The sequence below is a fragment of the Euprymna scolopes genome, chromosome 13 (assembly GCF_053919585.1).
Source record: "Euprymna scolopes isolate OS-2025 chromosome 13, ASM5391958v1, whole genome shotgun sequence".
In the NCBI taxonomy this organism is placed as follows: Eukaryota; Metazoa; Mollusca; class Cephalopoda; order Sepiida; family Sepiolidae; genus Euprymna; species Euprymna scolopes.
Genome location: NC_136494.1, coordinates 9,673,804 through 9,693,200, shown reverse-complemented (window position 1 = coordinate 9,693,200; position 19,397 = coordinate 9,673,804). Strand labels below are relative to the sequence as shown.

Genomic DNA, 19,397 nt, shown 5'->3' with positions numbered 1-19,397 from the left:
GTGCATGTTCTTGTCTCCATTAACTTCATTTCCTTATATATGTGGATGTATATATATATATATATATATATATGTGTGTGTGTGTGTGTGTGTGTGAGCTTGTAAACGTTCGTTTTGTGTTGAGTCTATATACATATGATTATGAGCTGTAGTGTATATATGTATGTATCCACGTGTGTATGTGTGTGTGCGTGTATACGCGTATGTATGTGTGTTTATGTATGTATATATATATATATATATATATATATATATATATATATATATATTCATATATATGTATGTGAGTGTGTTTATGTGAGCATGGATATTTAACAGAGTTATACACCTTAGCCGTATATTGGTACACTCTAACTATCTATATCTCTCTGGACCATATAAAAATGTTGTTGGCAATTGGGGAGCACACCCCTTTCTATAATAGAATCGTTAGATAAACCCTATCATTTGTTGATGCATATATATCATTAAAGGTAGGTGCACGCTCTCTGTATTTGTATGTTATGTATCAGTGTGCGCACCTTTATCTCTTTCTAGACATAACAATTATGTAGTTGTATATTTGCTGTATGTATGTATGATAAAAGGAGTATGAATTGCATGCTTGTACTTGATTATATCGATGTTCGGCCGTGCTTATGAGCGCAGTTGTACATTCGAGTACGCGCGGATGCATAATCGCCCGGCTGTATAAGTAGTTCCCTTCTCTAATATGCGTGTTTGCGTTATGATATTATATATGTAATTAAGTGCACATATGCATTAGTATAACGATGCGTATGTATATAAATCTGTATTTAGGTAAGCATGGTATAGATCAGTGTTTGTGCGTAAGTGTATACTATCTATATGTATATGTGTATGTCTATATATGTATATGTACGTATGTATGCGTGTCTATGGGTATATATGTGCTTATATTTGTACTTATGTTTAGGTTTGACAGGTGGATATACAAGTAATCATTATATAAATAGTTAAAATTAACCACGCTTGGGCGACCACATACCCAGCTCCACATTTAAGTCAACTCTCCTCTTTACAAAAATATCTAATTAACCACAGTATATAAAGCACTCACTCAAACATCAATTCCAACTCAACGAACAACAAAACAAACTCATTCATAGATCGCCTCCAAACAGAAATATTTAAATATACACCCAAAATTAAAAGAACCCAACCTTAAACTCACTTAATTAAGTGACCTTCTAAACATTCCATATTTTCACACCATGACCCGTCTCTATCTCCACCTCATCAGCTCACCAATCTGCACAGCAAAAAAAGCACCCCACCCCCTATCATGCACACTCCCCATTGAAAATCACAAGAATATCCATTTCCCACTTGAACTTAAAATCAAGAGGTCAACCCTTTTAAAGAATACTGAAATACAATCCCCCCCGCCGAAAAAATTCCATTAAGAACCGTATGCTCGCCCAACTTTAACCCCCCCCTCTCTCTTTACCCTCTCTACTTCACACAACTCTCCTCTTTCCCTCATCTAAAAGGCTTCCCTCACCCACCATAAACAATAAAACGAACTATCTTTCTACAGAGACTCACGCCTCAAGCAAGCTGTTCCAAAGCACCGTCTGAATATCATCTCCAGGATTATTTTGCTATCTTTGCTATTTTGATAACTACACTATTGGTTCCGAGGTCCATTGCACACTTAACTCAATGCTCAATTTCTATTACACACGGGGATAATTACAATGGAATGGTATATCCACCCAATTTCGGATGCACTTTGTCAACACCGAGAAAGCATTTGGATTAAAGCAACTAACACACAATCAACGCAACAACGAATAAGGCTGTCCGGTATACTTTTCGAAAAATCAATAAGAAGCATTACGCATTCGCTATATGGGAATATCACTTTCTCCCACGGGCCTATTTTCTGCTCACCTGGATTTATAACCCCGAACGACATTAAACTCCTTCCGATAATGGATTACCCAGGTTGTATCAACTTCTCTTTTCATATAATTTTCTCCATATAATTATCCACATCCACTCAAAAAACTATTTTCAATAATTGTGCTGAAAAGCAAAATACCGTCCATTCGCAGCTGAGCATTTTGCTAACTGCATTTCATTTCCTCTGATGAGTCACTGTTGAAAATCCATGGATTAAGGAAATTAAAATAACCCCTTCTATATATTCCTTTTGTCAAACAATAAATTCTTAAATCAAATATATGTTTCTATATGTAGTTTATTTTTTCAGAATTTAAAATTTAATCACGAAACTTATATATTGCTCTATTCTTAAATATTGAGTTTTTCCTTTTTGGCAAGGATCTCCTTGAAAATATTACTTCAAGTAATATCTATCAGGATTTTTCATCTGAATTCTATCAGTGTCTTATCTCGCTTATATATATATATATATATATATATATATATATATGTATGTATATATATATATGTATGTATGTATGTATGTATATATATATATATATATATATATATATATATATATATATATATATATATATATATATTAGTTAGACGCCCGGCGTTGCCCTCTCATACAATACACTTAAACAAAAACATGATATTTTAATTTATGCAGATTGCATTCGCATTATTATAAAATCAATCCTCTATTGAATATTATATATTATTAGGAATGATAATGGTGAAGTAAACTAGGACTTGGACAGGGGGGGTCATTCGATTTGTAGTCGAATTCTCTATCACCGTGCTCTATCTTCAGATGTCAATAAATCTGTTTTTTACATTTTTTTTTTAAGAAATGATTTGCCAAATTTATTTTATCTCCCTTGCCGGTGTAACATAAAATATTCCCCTGTAAAATTTCTTCGATTTTTTCGAGAAGACTATTTTTAGGATCGGATCTTTTAGATTTTCGATACTTATCGGATGAATTTCTGTACAAAAATAATTAATAACACTGGCAGACAAAAATTACCTTTGTGTGAAATTTGTAAAAAAATAGGCTCAACCGTTTCGGAACCTATGAGGAAAGAACTCACACATAGTGACTTATATATATATATATATATATATATATATATATATATATATATATATACAGTCATCCACATACAGTACTGTTTCGCAGCTCATCAGTGCGGCTAGACAGGCAACTACCTCAAGCCAGGATTGAAACCCGACCGTTTGTACGGCAGTTAAGGCTCCTAACCATTACGCTATTGGCGGCTGCTTGAACGAGTAGTGAGTTTAACGATGTTTTCATATCGTCCGAAATACCTCCGCTCGATTTGTTTACACAAAGAGCGTCGCTTATATGCTAATGGTAATTCGTGTTTCACTTCTCAATATGCTCAACTCAAGGTGAGGAGCATTATCCACATACAGTACTGTTTCGCTGTTTCACAGCTCATCAATGCGGCTATATATATATATATATATATATATATATATATATATATATATATATCAGTGCGGCTATATATATATATATATATATATATATATATATATATATATATATATCAGTGCGGCTATATATATATATATATATATATATATATATATATATATATATATCAGTGCGGCTATATATATATATATATATATATATATATATATATATATATATATATATATATATATATATGCAAGGGAAAGAAATCAAGACTGCAAATTGAAATTTACAAGGAAATTTATTGTTCGACAGAATACTCCTCCAACAAAATAATTCAAAATCTTTAATCCGTGAAGTTTCAAAGAATGCTATTCCTCTCTTCAGAGGAAAGAAAGATGATGATGATGATGATGATATTATTATTATTATTATTATTATTATTATTATTATTATTATTATTATTATTATAATAATAATAATAATAATAATAATAATAATAATAATAATAATAATAATAATAATAATAGCTGAGCTACGAATTTGCTGGTTATAGCATTAGATGGATACGAAACTTTATGGTCAGTCATAAAATGGAAAAAATTGTAATATGTTTATATCGGTTACAACATATAGAAATAGGAAAACAAACCGAATATAGGACGTCCAGAATGCCTGAAGACTTGATGGTAAATCCAACAAGCAAAGAAAATTTTTTTTGTTTTTTAAAGAGTCGGAATTTCAATGTTTGCAAACACGCGAGGTAAGTCCAAAGTAAAAATAATCCGATTTAATTATAAAAGAAATCCAATGTAAATGGTATAGACATCCGCATGCAGTTGTAGAGAATACAGAATTAGACACAAGGTCGACTTTTAATGTGAAAAATGTATCTCTTCCCATGACCCCAAAAGTTGCTTTCTAGATTGGAACACACATAACAAATGCCTTAGTCTAAAAGGATTTCTTCTTCATTGACAGAGAACAGAAAAGATGAAGAATCTCTTATGACAGATTGAATCTGTAATTTAACAACGAAACGTGGAAATCTAACATTCAAAGTTATATTTTAAAAAAATGGCAGTTAAAATATATATATACTAGCATTTCAGCCCGGCGTTGCCAGGGTGTTTTGATGTGTTTGTTGAGCAAAAACAAAAAAAAAGTGGTAGTGGGAAAGCAGGCTCGAACCCGTACCGCGAAGGAGGAAAAGAACGGGGAAAACCGTGACGTCTTTGTTGTTACAACCACCGCCAAACCAGAATTGATGTACGTTTTAATTAAGGCTAGACAATCGAAAGGAGAGGATGGCTTTCGAAAATATCAGAACCAGAATTTGTTTGAACGGTACAACAAGTGCATTGCAGCCAGAGGAGATTACTTCGAAGACGACTAGAGTTTCATATGTGTACTATTAATAAAAGTAGCCACACGAAAAAAGTCTGGAAACTTGTTGAAGGCACCTCGTATATAAATAGTGATATGTAGCATAAGAACAGATACTACAGTGTGGTCTTGGTCCGAAGGCTATAAACCGTGTGTGCGTGTGCGTGTGTGTGTTTGTGTACGTGTGTGTGTACGCGCTCGCGCGCGCGTGTGCGTGTGTTGTCAATAAAAATAAGTATAAAGTTGAATGAGGGTATCCGATTGACTTCGGTGACGTTACTCGTATTAAGTTGCGACTAGTTCCTTTTTTTTTTTTTTTTTTTTTTTTTTTTTTTGTTATTCAACTATTTTTAATCTTTACAGTGTCCGAAGGTTGTAAAGTATATATTTCCTTTCAATTTCGTTCAGTTCAGTAATTCGTTTTTTTGTGTTTTTATTTATTTATTTTTTTTGTTTTTTTTTTTGTTTTGTTTTTTTTACATAAAAACGGGTCACGTAACCATCGGAAACCGCCGGTTAATTTTACCAAAATAAGTAAATACATTCATCGTGATTACTTACGCGCGCGTGCATTGAGTATTTTCTTTCCACAAAATTTCAAAAATATTTTTTTCTTTCGTGCTAGGGATAAAGTAGACAATGCTAGGTATAAACGTACACAAGTAAGTCATCTACATCGCTAAAAGAACAGTGTAAGTTTTTAAAAGAAAAAAAGCATATAAAAACTAAGAAGAAAAAAATGCGAACAATAGAACTTTGTATATATATATATATATATATATATATATATATATATATATATGATAACATGTATATATATATACATAGTATAACATGTATATATATATGTATATGCGAATAATAGAACTTTGTATATAAATATATATAACATAACATGTATATATATGTGTGTATATATATGTGTGTATATATATATATATATATATATATATATATATATATATATATATATATATATATATCGACTTGTAATTCGTTATACCGCCACGTTTTATTGACATATTCTAATTTGCCATGTTGCGTTCAATTCGTCAGGATATTATGTTGCTTATTGATTTGTAACTCACGGGAGCATTTCGCCTATCAGATTCACATTTCTCTTCATGAAAATCTCTCCATACAAGGCATGAAATTACGTGACGTAGAAAGCTAAGATGTGAAAACTCATTGTACAGGCGTGTTTTCGACATGATAATGTCAAGATCATAAATGAAATAATATAACTCGGTGATGGTTTCCTGTATAAAATACAATTTAATAGAAATAAGTAACGGTAATGATTATTATTATTATTATTATTATTATTATTATTATTGTGGCTAAAAATTATCCCTGTATTACCCTCTCTCTTTCTTCATCTCTCTCTCTCTAAAAACCCGAGTCCATTACTTTTGAATATAAAAAAAACGAGTATATATATATATATATATATATATATATATACAGAGAGAGAGAGAGAGAGGGAGAGAGATATGTAACAGAGCGCGTAGAGACGCGTGTGAGAAAATTAGCGGCAGCAGCAGCCGAAGGATAGCTGGCTAGCGAAAATATTAGCTGCAGCAGCCGTTAAAATGCGGGATCAGATTTTGTATACAAAAGTATTTGATGAAACTACAAGTAACTCAAAGATCTTACTTGATAACAAAAAGTGAAGCAGAGAGAATAGGGTGAAGAAAAAGGTGATTTGATATTGGATGAAAGGTAAAGTATCGTCATTGGATCATCAAATACTTTTGCAAGCAAAATCCGATATTGCATTTTGCTAAATCCTACCCTCTGATGAGAAAGAAAGTATTTCTTCGAAACTCCGCGAATTAAGGACTATCCACTTATTTAATATTTTCTTTTCAAATTAAATGTGTTTTTAACTCTTTTTCAAAGTATTTTTTAACATGTTTTATAAACTATTTGCTCTTATATATATATATATATATATATATATATATATATATATATATATATATAAATATATATATATATATAGTGGAAATGGTAATTAATAAAAACTGAAGAAAGTGCTCAATACTGTTGTAGAGCAAATATGCGTTTTTTTTTGTTTTTTGTTTTTGTTTTTTTATAACCGTATCTTTCTGTTAAGTTACATTATTGCTTCAGCTACCCAGCCGTTTTTTTTGGCCGTCTGTAGCCTCCTCAGACTTTTACAGAAAAAATGCGGCTCTGTTATATGAAAATAAATTACTTTTGATTTTATGTGAGGCCTTTCGGCTTGTGTTGCAATAAAACTTCTCAAATGCAATTGCCATGTACATCTATATACGATGTTTACTTTAATCAAAATCACCTTTTCCTACTTTTATCGGAATATTGTGATTATAGATTATCGATACCTATCGAATATATTTCGATACAAAACCTATCTACGCACACTGCCAAATACATAAATTGCATTTGCGCGGAAAATTTAATAAAAAATCGACCCAACCGTTTCGGAATCCATAGGAAACGAACTCACGCACATATGCGCACACACGCGCGTGCACACATTAGTATAAGCACACACACATACACACACACACACATGTATATATATATGTGTGTGTGTGTGTGTGTGTGTCAACCACGGGTACTTTTGCTAGTGTATATATATATATATATATATATATATATATATATATATACTGGGTTCAAAAACAGCCTACAGAAAATGGACTCTGATTTATAAAAGTATGATAGGTTATGAAAACGAAGAGTTGTAAAGAGATAGCTTCATATGTGGGGATATCAAAACCAAAGAAAATATGATGAAAGTAAACATAAAATAGATAAACCTCATAATTTATTATACCATACCTGTTCACACTGAAACACTTATCACAATATTCTGTGGATCTATATTAAAAAAAAAAAACTTGTTAAATTTTGTGACATATTTCCATTCTATTGAGGTCAGGCGCGAACGAACACCCCATAATTTTATTATATCATATTTCTTCAAACTGAAACATAATTATCAAAGTATACTTATGCAGATAGATATGAAAAGTCTTTATTAATGTTTGTGCCTATTTCGATTCTATGAAGGCCAGGCGCGAACGCAGACCCCATGATTTTATTATAATATCCCTATTTAAGTTAAAACATACTTATCAAAATATTATTATGTATATCTATATCAAAAACACTTGTAAACGTTTTTTTTTTAATTTTTAATTTTTTATTTCCATACTTTGTGGACCAGGCGCGTACGCAGACCTTACAATTTTAATTAATCATCGTTATGCCAGATCAAACATACTCATTCCTGTGTCTCGATACATCTTCTATCATTATATGGAATTAGTTTTCAATAATAGTCAACAAGACACACTCAGCTTTATATATATATATATATATATATATATATATATATATATATATATATATATATATATATAACCCAACCTTCCCATACGCACACATATTCGTCCTTTCCCGACATGGGTTGGATTTAAAAAACTGTCTTTTTTCGCACGATCTATGGCTTTTTCTTTTATCACATTTTTATTTCAATTATCCTGAAGATGTCCTCTGAAACAAGGACGAAACGTTGATTTTTTAATAATTTCATTCGGTTTTTTTCTATTTTTTCTTTAAACATATATATATATATATATATATATATATATATATATATATATATATATATATATATATATATATATATATATATATATATATATATATATATATATATATATATATATATATATATATATATATATATATATATATATATATATATAATACGGCATAATCACGTTAACACACCGGTTCCCACAGTATCACCGAAGTTAAGCCACTTTATACCTGGTCAGTACTAATTGAGTGACCATTTGGAAGTTCCAGGTGTTGTATGTGCTCTCCGCTTACCTCGGCATTGTTTCCAGTTGTCCTGGACTTCTCCTTGGCACTGGACACCAAAGAGTGCCGATTCAGGAGAGGTGTGGTTAGAGATTGCGCAACCCTTGTCTCACAAAAGAACTAGACGTAAAAAAATTTAATCATTTGAGGCCCCTAGCGCTGCTCTGCGACTTTTAGTTTCGAAGGAGATAGAGCTGGAAAATATTGAGATAGGCAAAAATAGACAGACAAACAGACAACATAAAGCCGTTTATATATTAGATGACAAAGTTTTATAACATTGATAGTAAAATATATAAACTTTAACATTAAAGAAAAGAATATAAATTTTTTCTTACAATTTCTCTGCAATCATCGTCGCATTTTCTTCTTTTTTTCTTTTTTTTTCATTTTTCTTAAACTTTTTCTTCTAGGGGATAGGACATCCAACCAGATGTCTGACATTTACCCATATTTTAGTGAGTCCAACCAAGAGATCTTTTCAGGATTCTATCCGTCCCTTTCAGTGCAATCGTTTGTATTTCACTTGCACTTGGTTCACCGGGTATGCTTGCTATGTACTTTTTAAAGTTCTTTTTCATAAGCCCAGTTGCTCCTATGATGACTGGTATAATTGAAACGTCTTTTTTTCATTTTTCTTAAACTTTTTCTTCTAGGGGATGGGACATCCAACCAGATGTCTGACATTTACCCCTATTTTAGTGAGTCCAACCAAGAGATCTTTTCAGGATTCTAGCCGTCCCTTTCAGTGCAATCGTTTGTATTTCACTTGCACTTGGTTCACCGGAGTGTGAAAACTTATGTATGTTATAAAACTCTGTTACGCGGAATAACGTTTTAACGTCATAAATTCTCGTATAAAAAGATAAACGAGTCTATTAGTAATATAGAGTTACTTCCCTTAGAATAATCAATTTATATGCAGGATTGCCCCTATTTGTTTATTTAATATTTATTTATTTATTTTTCAAAGTGATTTAACAACACATCTTGATTGTTTTATCGATAATCGTTCTTGTTTGAAAAAAAAACAAAAAAAAACAGTATCCGTCTTTCTGAATGCCTTGGCCTGGTTATGACCTGAAACTATACTATATCCGATGGTAAGGCCTCAGCTTGCGGGCTTTGGGGGCTGTGGAGCCACCCTTTTATATTCATCGTTCCCAGGCTCACTCTGAACCGGAGTGGTAGTACCTGTTAGGATCCCAACTTAAATAGAAACTGAATTGAAAAAAAATATATATATTATATTAAAAAAAATATTTTCAAAATCACTGGTTCGGCATTAAATAACCTGAAAAGTGTTGATATGCCGTAAAACAAAAACACCCAACCATCCTGAATGTCTATGCTCGCCATTTATTATCTGGCCAGTAGTTTAAGAGTTTATCAGTTAAATATTTACACCCAGACAGACAGACAGACAGACACACACACACACACACACACACACACACACACATAGACACACACACACACATCAACTCTTTTATTTATATAGAAGACTACATAATATTTTTTTCAACGTGACATAATAAAAATGGGGTTGATTTAGCTGGAAGGCTACACCTAAACTAGCCTAGTTGATCGTCGCCAAAACCTTCGTCATACTTATCGGCTTTCATTCTAACTGGCATCATACTCGTTCCACTTCGGCGCATAGTGCGCATTCCAAACACCTTCTAGTCTTTGGCAAATTGTGACCTCGTTTCATTTCAGAAGGTCATTTTCTTATTTTATATTGTCAACATTTCTTTTTTCGTCGAGGCTGTCTTTGTCCTGTAATAGCCACATGGTCGCTGCAGGTTTTCTTTGTGTTTTTAGTCTTGCTTTCAACTCATTTAAGGTGTCGCCATGCCAACTTGATGCCTGAGCAAACTGGATAATTCAAATCCTTTGTTGATCTGACCCATTTCCAAAAACAGACCAATTATTATATAAAACCTTTTTTTTATGAGGGTGAGGCTTTTTTTTTCTTTCTTTTTTTATTTATTTATTTATTTATTTATTTATTTTGCACACATAATAAGACTACTTTTCAAAAAATGGGCAAATTTTACTATGGGCGATATAAATATATTTCAAAAAAATAAAGTCATGAAATTGTTCTAAAGCATTTCTTTGCTCTTTCTTATTCCATCAAGGCCCGGAATGTAGCGAGCTACTATTTAGGATCGTTTCTAAGATGTGAAATGTGGGGAGTTGTGCAGAAAAATGTTTGTTTATATTACTCTGGTGAAAAGCAAATTTATTGTTTGCGTTTTTTTTTTTATTTGTCAACATAGACTACCTATTTTCACATATGGACCGTTTTCCTGAGAACCCGTGTTCGATGATCTAAAAGAGTTCGAGACCAGGTTTGCAAACAATAAATTTGCTTTTGACCAGAGTAATCTATCTGCCATCACCGCAATGTTGCACCCCTGTGTCTTTATTACAAGTATTTCAATGGAATATGCTATGAGGACGTCATAGCACTTGAACCCTAATGACATACATACTCCCGACTCATCTGATAAGGAAGAACATCCAACCCATTCACTGTTGGGGTCCCAAAATGCGACAAAACCTTCCTAGCTAGTAGTTGTTTTCCCTTGGCCTGCTAGACCTTGGAATTCCCTTCCCGTTCTCTGTTTCTCTAACTGTACTAACCCGCAGAAATTTAAACGTAATATAAACAAACATTTTTCTGCACAACTCCCCACATTTCACATCCTAGAATCTTAGAAACGATCCAGGGTTGCTGAGACGCAGTTATGGTGGGTGACTACTCTAGGAATCTGAAAAGGGGCTTCCCTGCTGTAGAGCATTCTAGAAGTTCGAAGAAACGGAAGTTCAAGCCCTGATATTTGAACAATAGTGAAACATGCAATTTACGTTTGCTTACCTATATCAACCCCCACAATTCAGTTTACAATAATCGACGTTTCTATCAGGTAATCAATATATATTGTTGAGAAAGAGTTTTATTTCTTAAAAACATAGGAGCTAAATTGATATTTATGATTTAGCAGGAGTATACTTTTTTATTGCATAATGCAAGTAAATATATGGCATATCTGTCATGGTGGATTTCATATATGAGAACAAAATATGTGATTAGACTATTTGGGAGAATATAGGGTCCGTGAATTGAAGGAAGATGCTTATTTAATCATATGTATTAAAGCTATGGAAAATGTTGACACGAAATATTGGGTTTATGCTATACCGGTATAAAAAAATAATTAAACCCGGTATACAAAATAAATTATAACAGTGCTTAAAAGAAATATAAATTATTAGGAATAATCTTCAGATAATAATTGTCACATTTATTATCTTAAGATTGTTCCTAATCTTCTATGATATAAATCGCACCTGTCTGTTTTAATGTATGTATGTATGTATGTATGTATGTAAGTATGTATGTATGTATGTATGCCTAAAACTTTCGACAGAGGCGACGGATTTTCACGGGATTCATATCGTTTTGAAGCAAAATCCATCGGACGATAAATATCGAAAAATTGGCTAAAAATATTAATTACTTCACCCTACATTAGGCATTTTTTTACAAAGATGGATCGCTTTTTTCGCCGATATTTTCGAAAGTCATCACCTCATCGATTGACTAGCCTAAATTTAAAACTTCGCCACTTCTGGTTTGGCCATGGACGCAACGACAAAGATGTCATGTTTTTTTAACGGTCTTTTCCTCCTTCGCGGTAAGGGTTTGAGTATGCCCTCGTCCTACTACTTTCTTTTTTGTTGTTCAACACACAACTCCAAACACCTGGGCAACGCCGGACACACATGCTAGTAATTTATATATATAAGCTCCAATACAATTTGTTGAACTTAGCATTATCCCGATGAGTCTCCTTTTACAGAACTGATCTTATTCTTTTCTTTAAATACCGAATTTATATATATATATATATATATATATATATATATATATATATATATATATATATATATATATATATAGTACAAATGGTAATTAATAAAAACTGAAGAAAGTGCTCAATATTGTTGTAAAACATTGCCGACATACCAAGCATCCCCCTCCCACCTTACCCCCTTGTTCCCTTCCTCTTTTTTCCGCTCTTCTCACACCCCTCCCCTGACATAATTCTCTCTTTCATCCCATCATAACGAACATTTCTGTAAAAGTCTGAGGAAGCAATAGACGGCAAAAAAAAAAATACGGCCGGGTAGCTGCAACAATAATGTAACTTAACAGAAAGATACGGTAATCTTCTCTATATAAATAAATTGAACTCATTTTTTCCGTCTGATTTTGACCTTAATAGGATTAAAAATCAAGATATTTCATGCAAATATAATATGCACAAACGGCAGAACAATATCTGAGGTGTGTTATAGGCTTATTATTTCTCAAATTCCTCGATAATCTTAGATTTCTATACTTTTTCTGCTGAGAAGTCACGGCCAAAATCGGTTAAGATCAATGGAAGTGGTAAAATATTTTCTCTCTTATAAATTCCTCCTCCCCCTGCCACCACTTAACACCGTTTGGGGATCGTTCACAAGGAACAGTTGAGAAGAGAACACCGGTTTGGCTTCGTAGTTCTTTCATGTGAAGTTATTTAAAATCACTGAACTAAGCTGCAGTGCTCTGTGGCGTAGTGGTTAGCGTGCTGGACAATTCACATTATATTTTCACGTTCGCGCCGACCTACCGTAGTCGTTTTTTTTTTTGTTTTTTTTCCTAAACAACTGGAATGGACTTTTCTTGGTGGCCGAACTGTTAACGTTGCAGATGTTTTTTGTTTTTGTTTTTTTTCACACTTTATTTTCCTACTTTTACTCATGACTCCGGGTTTGATCCTTCCTACTTACCTACCATAACATTTTTTAAACACCCCCGTCCCGGAAACAAACACTCGGGCAACGCCGGGTACCCCCGCTAGTAAAAAATAAAACGTATATATATATATATATATATATATATATATATATATATATATATATATATATATATATATATATATATATATATAGTAATTAAGCTACACAGAATATTCCGCGTTTCATCCACGCTAGGATTCATCAGGCTTATGCGAGGATTTTGTGGTTCTCTCGAGTCTTACTACCTAGCTCTACCTACGTATTCAGCACCGTTGAAGTAAATACTTAAAGTTTACGCATAAATATATACTTTCGTATATCAATTTATGTGATTAAATTAAGTATATATATATGTATATATATATATATATATATATATATATATACATATATATATACTTAATTTAATATATATATATAGCAGGGCCGTTCCAAAGTTTAAGACTCCTATTTTTTTAAATTCAATAATTCAATGACGCATCTCTGCTTCTGGGGCAGACCTATTTAAGGGTTTGATTTCTTAGAGTCTCATAACGTCAATATCTGTAACAGAGAGAGGGAACTTTCAGATCATGATGGAATATGTCCAGTAATCATAACAATGCTCTGATCCATTCGGGCGAAATAAAAATGAAAGGCACTTTTAGAAAGCCTTATATATATATATATATATATATATATATATATATATATATATATATATATATATATATATATACTTCAGAATAAAGTTATCTAACAATCAACTGGTATGGAAACCTGTGATCATAAGTTTTACAAGATATTACTAGCAGTAATATTCTATAAGTAATATCCCACAAGTTGACATAAACATTTTGCATTTCAGCTTGTAAATATATGTCTGTCCGCGGTATTCCTCCATCCAAACAAAGATTTGACTCCTTATAAGCCGCCTTTTTGTGCATGATTACTATTTCCTGTTAATTTCCGTGTTATGTGATCAAGTAGTTTAAGAATTCATCGGTTAAATATTTACAGACAGACACACGCATTTCTATTGTTTTATATATACAGAATAATTATTATAATTACTATTTCTCATTTAGTTGGTTTGTTGCATATGCTTTTAATGCAAACAGTTTAGTATTTAAAAGTCAAAATCTATGAAAGGCACCAGTTGACCTACTTTTTGCCAAGTGAGGCCGCAGGCTGAGTTGCGAGATAATAGTTTACGTTTATAAAAAGCAATCGTCCTTGTGTAAAAGGTTGATATGGACAACGCTTTAAAAGGCGATAACATCAGCTATTAGGCATTTGAACCTTTCCTTTTTTTATCTTCTTATTCTTATTATCTTCTCCTTGTTCATATGAAGAAATAACTACGCGATGTCGGCATTTTATTTTATTGTTTGTGGGTTATATTGATTTTATTCTGTCAATGGATCTTGTGGTCAGATTACGTCAAATAATACTGATCATATTTGCACGTGACTAGCATTCTTGTTTCAAATTTCTCCATGGATGTGGTGGCTACGTCAAGTTAGACTGACGCATCTTGAAAAAGACTAACAGCTATATATATATATATATATATATATATATATATATATATATATATATATATATATATATATATGTGTGTATGTATATACATGTATATATATGCATACATATATATATATATATATATATATATATATATATATATATATATATATATATACTGCTAGTTTGATTTCGTTTCCTAGAAGTAAAGCCACTGAAACAACATGTGTCTACAAAAAGTGCTCAATAATAAACAGAGCATATATTAAATTCATTTTACAAACAAATGGCTACATATGTGCATACATATTTCTGTAATTTCTCGTTTCCTTGGCCTGATGACGTGATTTCTCTGTAACGGGAAATTACAGAAACATGTATGCACATTTATAGCCGTTTGTTTATATATATATATATATATATATATATATATATATATATATATATATATATATATATATATATATATTTGTGATGAGACAGTTCCAAAATTTTCACGATTCCGAAACAATTACCGATTCCGATTCTTTATAAATCTTTAAATATTTTTCTATTTATTTAGATGTGGTTGCTACGTCACTTAGACTGGCGCATCTTGAAAAGATTAACAGCTATATATATACATATATATATATATATATATATATATATATATATATATTTCTTTATTAAACATTTCAAAATCAAAAGGATATACACTAAATTCACATTCATATTGTTTAAATTACTGGGTCTTACACGTGTTACATTGAATGACATAAACCAAACAAATCATCAGAGACATTTCATTAGACCATCAAAGAAGAAAATATGCAGTTTATTTTTGTTTTTGTTTTTTTGCCTTGGTTAAAAAAATGGAAGAGATTTCCAATGTGTTTTGGAATTACTTTTCCTTTTTGTTTAGTTTATGCTATTCAATGAAACACGCGTAAGACACAGTAATTTTTACAATATGAACATGAATTAAGTATATATGTCTGCGATTTTGAAATGTTTTATAAGGCTACAAAAAGTGTAAAAACATTTTCATTGAGCTTAATAAACCGTTGCAATATTGGCTTATTAAATGTTACATTACAAACGTATAATTGTTTTATGAAAAACGCGCGCGCACACACAATTACCGATTTCTATTGCGATTCTTTTATAAATCTCTAGGTATTCAACTATTAACTGGGCAGAAGTTCTTCCGAATCCGATACCGATTTCGATTCCCCTCCCCCCAAATTCTTATTTTTTCCCGATTTTAGATTCCGATTCCGATTTATCATCCCAACATTAAGATATATTTTCAGTAAAACGATTCATAATTTTGAATTAAAAATCAATTTCAAAAGGAAAACAACAAAACATCCACTAGATTGTACAATCGTTTCAGAACCACTGTTCATTTTATTTAACTTGACAATAAATATTGACAGTAATTTGAAAAAAGTTTTGTCTTTTAGAAACAAAGTCTCCTCATCAGTAAAAATCAAAATCTCTCCCAAAATCTCGCCCAAAATCTCGCCCAAAATCGTACGAAAAAGCTTGCTGCATGTCTAATACACTTTATGTAAAATTTCAAATGTTTAGACCCAAAATTAGCTCAATAGTGTGCTAGAGAGAACAAAGGTAATATCTATTGAATTTTGACCCTTTCGCAGCAAAAAAACTAATTAAGAGGCTTGCCCTATGTCTGAATACACTTTATGTAAAATTTCAGATACTTAGACCAAAAATTGGCTGAGTAATTTGGTAGAGACAACAGCGATCAAATCTGTTTAAACTTTGACCCCAATTTTGACCCCTTAACATTTATGTCTTTGGGCTCAAATCAAATTAAAAAGTTGATCCATATCTGCGTAACTTATATCTAAAATTTCAAGTGTTTAGGTCCAACATTGGCGGAGAAGTTTGGTAGAGTTTTCAAAGGTCAAATCGTTGAACTTTGATCTGTTGACAGCAAAATTAAAAAGACTGTTCCAAATCTCACTACCCCTTATGTCAAATCTCGAGTCTGTGGACTGAAAATTGAGTAGTTAGGAAGGAAAGTGTACACACGCAGACATTTTCATTTTTATAAATATATAGATTTCTACAGAAATGTACAGTCTTTGCTACGCTGTGATGACATTGTTTCGATCTGTAGTTCTGTCGTCAGGCAGGAAAACAATATAAACATAAAAGAGGAATATAAGGCAAGAAGGTTTACAGGAAGTGGGGCGATAGGGTGGTGACACTTAAGAAAAAAGAGAGACAGTCTGAATGAAACAGACCCTCTTTCAATACTGCATTCCTTTCCTTCGTTCACGTCTCTCACTAAACGACATATTCTATCTTCAACCCTTTTTTCCACTGTCTAACTGCCCCTCTTCACATGTTGCCAGGCAACTCACCCGAATTCATTGCTAAATATAACATTTAAACTTTCTGAGCACAAAATTTAATAACTGCTTTTAAAATATTTAAAAACCAGATCACATAACTTTCAATCCAAATTGCTTTTCCTTTCACTTTCCAATATTAATACATACCTAAAGAAATAGAAAGACATTTTCGCCTGATGAGACCTTAGTTATTAATAACAACAAATCGAAACATTGACGTGCTAGTGTAGCGAAGCATATATATATATATATATGTATATATAGTATATATATATGTATATATATATATATATATATATATATATATATATATATATTATAAATGCTCCTTACCTTGAATCAAGCATATTGGATACAAAAACAAACTTCCGCTGGCTTATAAAGATATGCTCTTTGTGTAAACAAATTGAGCTTAGGTAGTTTGGACAATGTTTAACCATTGTAATTTCGCATACTCATCTTAGCAGCGGCCAAATAGCGAAAAGATTAGAAGGGTTGAGAGTCGCATGGGCGGTCGGGCGTTAATCATGGCTTAAGGTAGTTGCTAGTCTTGCTGCACTGAAGAGCTGTGATACAGCGAGTCAGTCTGAGTGTCGATGACTATTGACAACTACATTGTTTTCTTGACTAAATTTCTGCATTCATGACTGAGAGCTTACTCACTCTATTGCAGATATTGATGGTGCGAAACGCTATGAAAGCAACCCCGCCATAAACCTGCGTCAAAAGCAGAGATGTGTCATTGAACTCTACCATGCAGAAAAAAAATGAACTGATTAACATTAATAGGCGCTTGTTGAACGTTTAAGAAGCCGATGTAGTTGGTGACAGCACTGTTAGGAGATAGGTTCGTCGATTTAAAGTGCCAACAGAAATGTGAAAGACAAAGCCCTCTCCGGACGATCATGCTCAACCACCAACCCATTTCTGGAAAAGTGCATTGAAAATAGTGGTGACTATATGTGAAATAAATTCTAGAGCACAAAATGTCGCTCGTTTTAATGATACTACTCTTGTTGTAGTTACTCTTCAACATTTTTAGTTACGTTTGGAAGAACTTTCGTAGTACAATATCCTTTATGTGAACTATCTTTCTCAAATTGGAATTCATTTTTGAGATGAGCATTATATATATATTAATTTATTTTTATTTCGGACTATTATTCTCATCTTTATAAGCTGTTGTTTTTCATCTTTTATTTGTTTGTTTTATTCACAACGTTTCGGCCAACTATTCCTCTGGCCTTCGTCAGGTGGTAACACATAATAATAAATAAACGTGGATTTATAAGATCAAAACATCCAACATTTATCGCCCTTCGGGGCCCATGGCGCAGTTGATAGAGACGTTGAATCTCTACACTTCCAGATGAACATTGTCTGAAGATAGCGGTTTCAATCCCACCCAAAGCGTGCCAGAGGTTTACTTGGCCAAAATGTGGTGAGACGACAACAACTACGGATCACAGTGATTGCTGAGAATGAAGTTAGGAGATTCGAAGTTCCTATCCGTCGCGGTTACCACCTGACGAAGGCGAGAGGAATAGTTGGCCGAAACGTTGTGAATAAAACAAACCAATAAAAGATGAAAAACAACAGCTAATAAAGATGAGAATAATAGTCCGAAATAAAAATAAATTAATATATCTTTCTCAAAGTGTAAATGTTTTCTCATAAGAAATTAAGAGATAAACAAAAGAAAGGGTGGATAAAATAAGCAAAAATACACATGAAAAGAAAAAAAAAAGATCCCCAGACAACGCCGGATAGCGTAACTAGTTGGAACTAATTTGAAAATTGTATTAATATATCGATTCAAAACAAATAAATAAACCCCTGTTTTGTGTGTCAACATCTGTTGCCAATCGTTAATAAAGGTTGCCGTATAGAATTGTATCCATACTTGTAAGCACGGTGTTTAATTGTTAGGGAAATTAATTGCCTGTCAGCTGGAATATATATATATATATATATATATATATATATATATATATATATATATATATATATATATATATATATATACGAGCAAA

General features: G+C 32.2%; 1 protein-coding gene and 1 long non-coding RNA gene across 6 annotated transcripts in view; one reads left to right on the top strand and one right to left on the bottom strand.

Moving 5' to 3' along the window:
* Positions 1 to 19,397, bottom strand: part of LOC145291938 (galactoside alpha-(1,2)-fucosyltransferase 2-like) — a 172,290-nt gene that overhangs the window by 113,233 nt on the left and 39,660 nt on the right. The window lies entirely within an intron of this gene.
* The window catches only part of LOC145291939 (uncharacterized), a 140,074-nt gene continuing 121,764 nt past the window's right edge, over positions 1,088 to 19,397 (top strand). Inside the window, exon 1 of one of the 2 annotated variants that reach the window (XR_013869510.1) lies at positions 1,088 to 1,971. This is a non-coding gene — a long non-coding RNA (uncharacterized LOC145291939). The remainder of the gene's footprint in view (positions 1,972 to 19,397) is intronic. The other variant, XR_013869509.1, reaches the window with a different exon arrangement.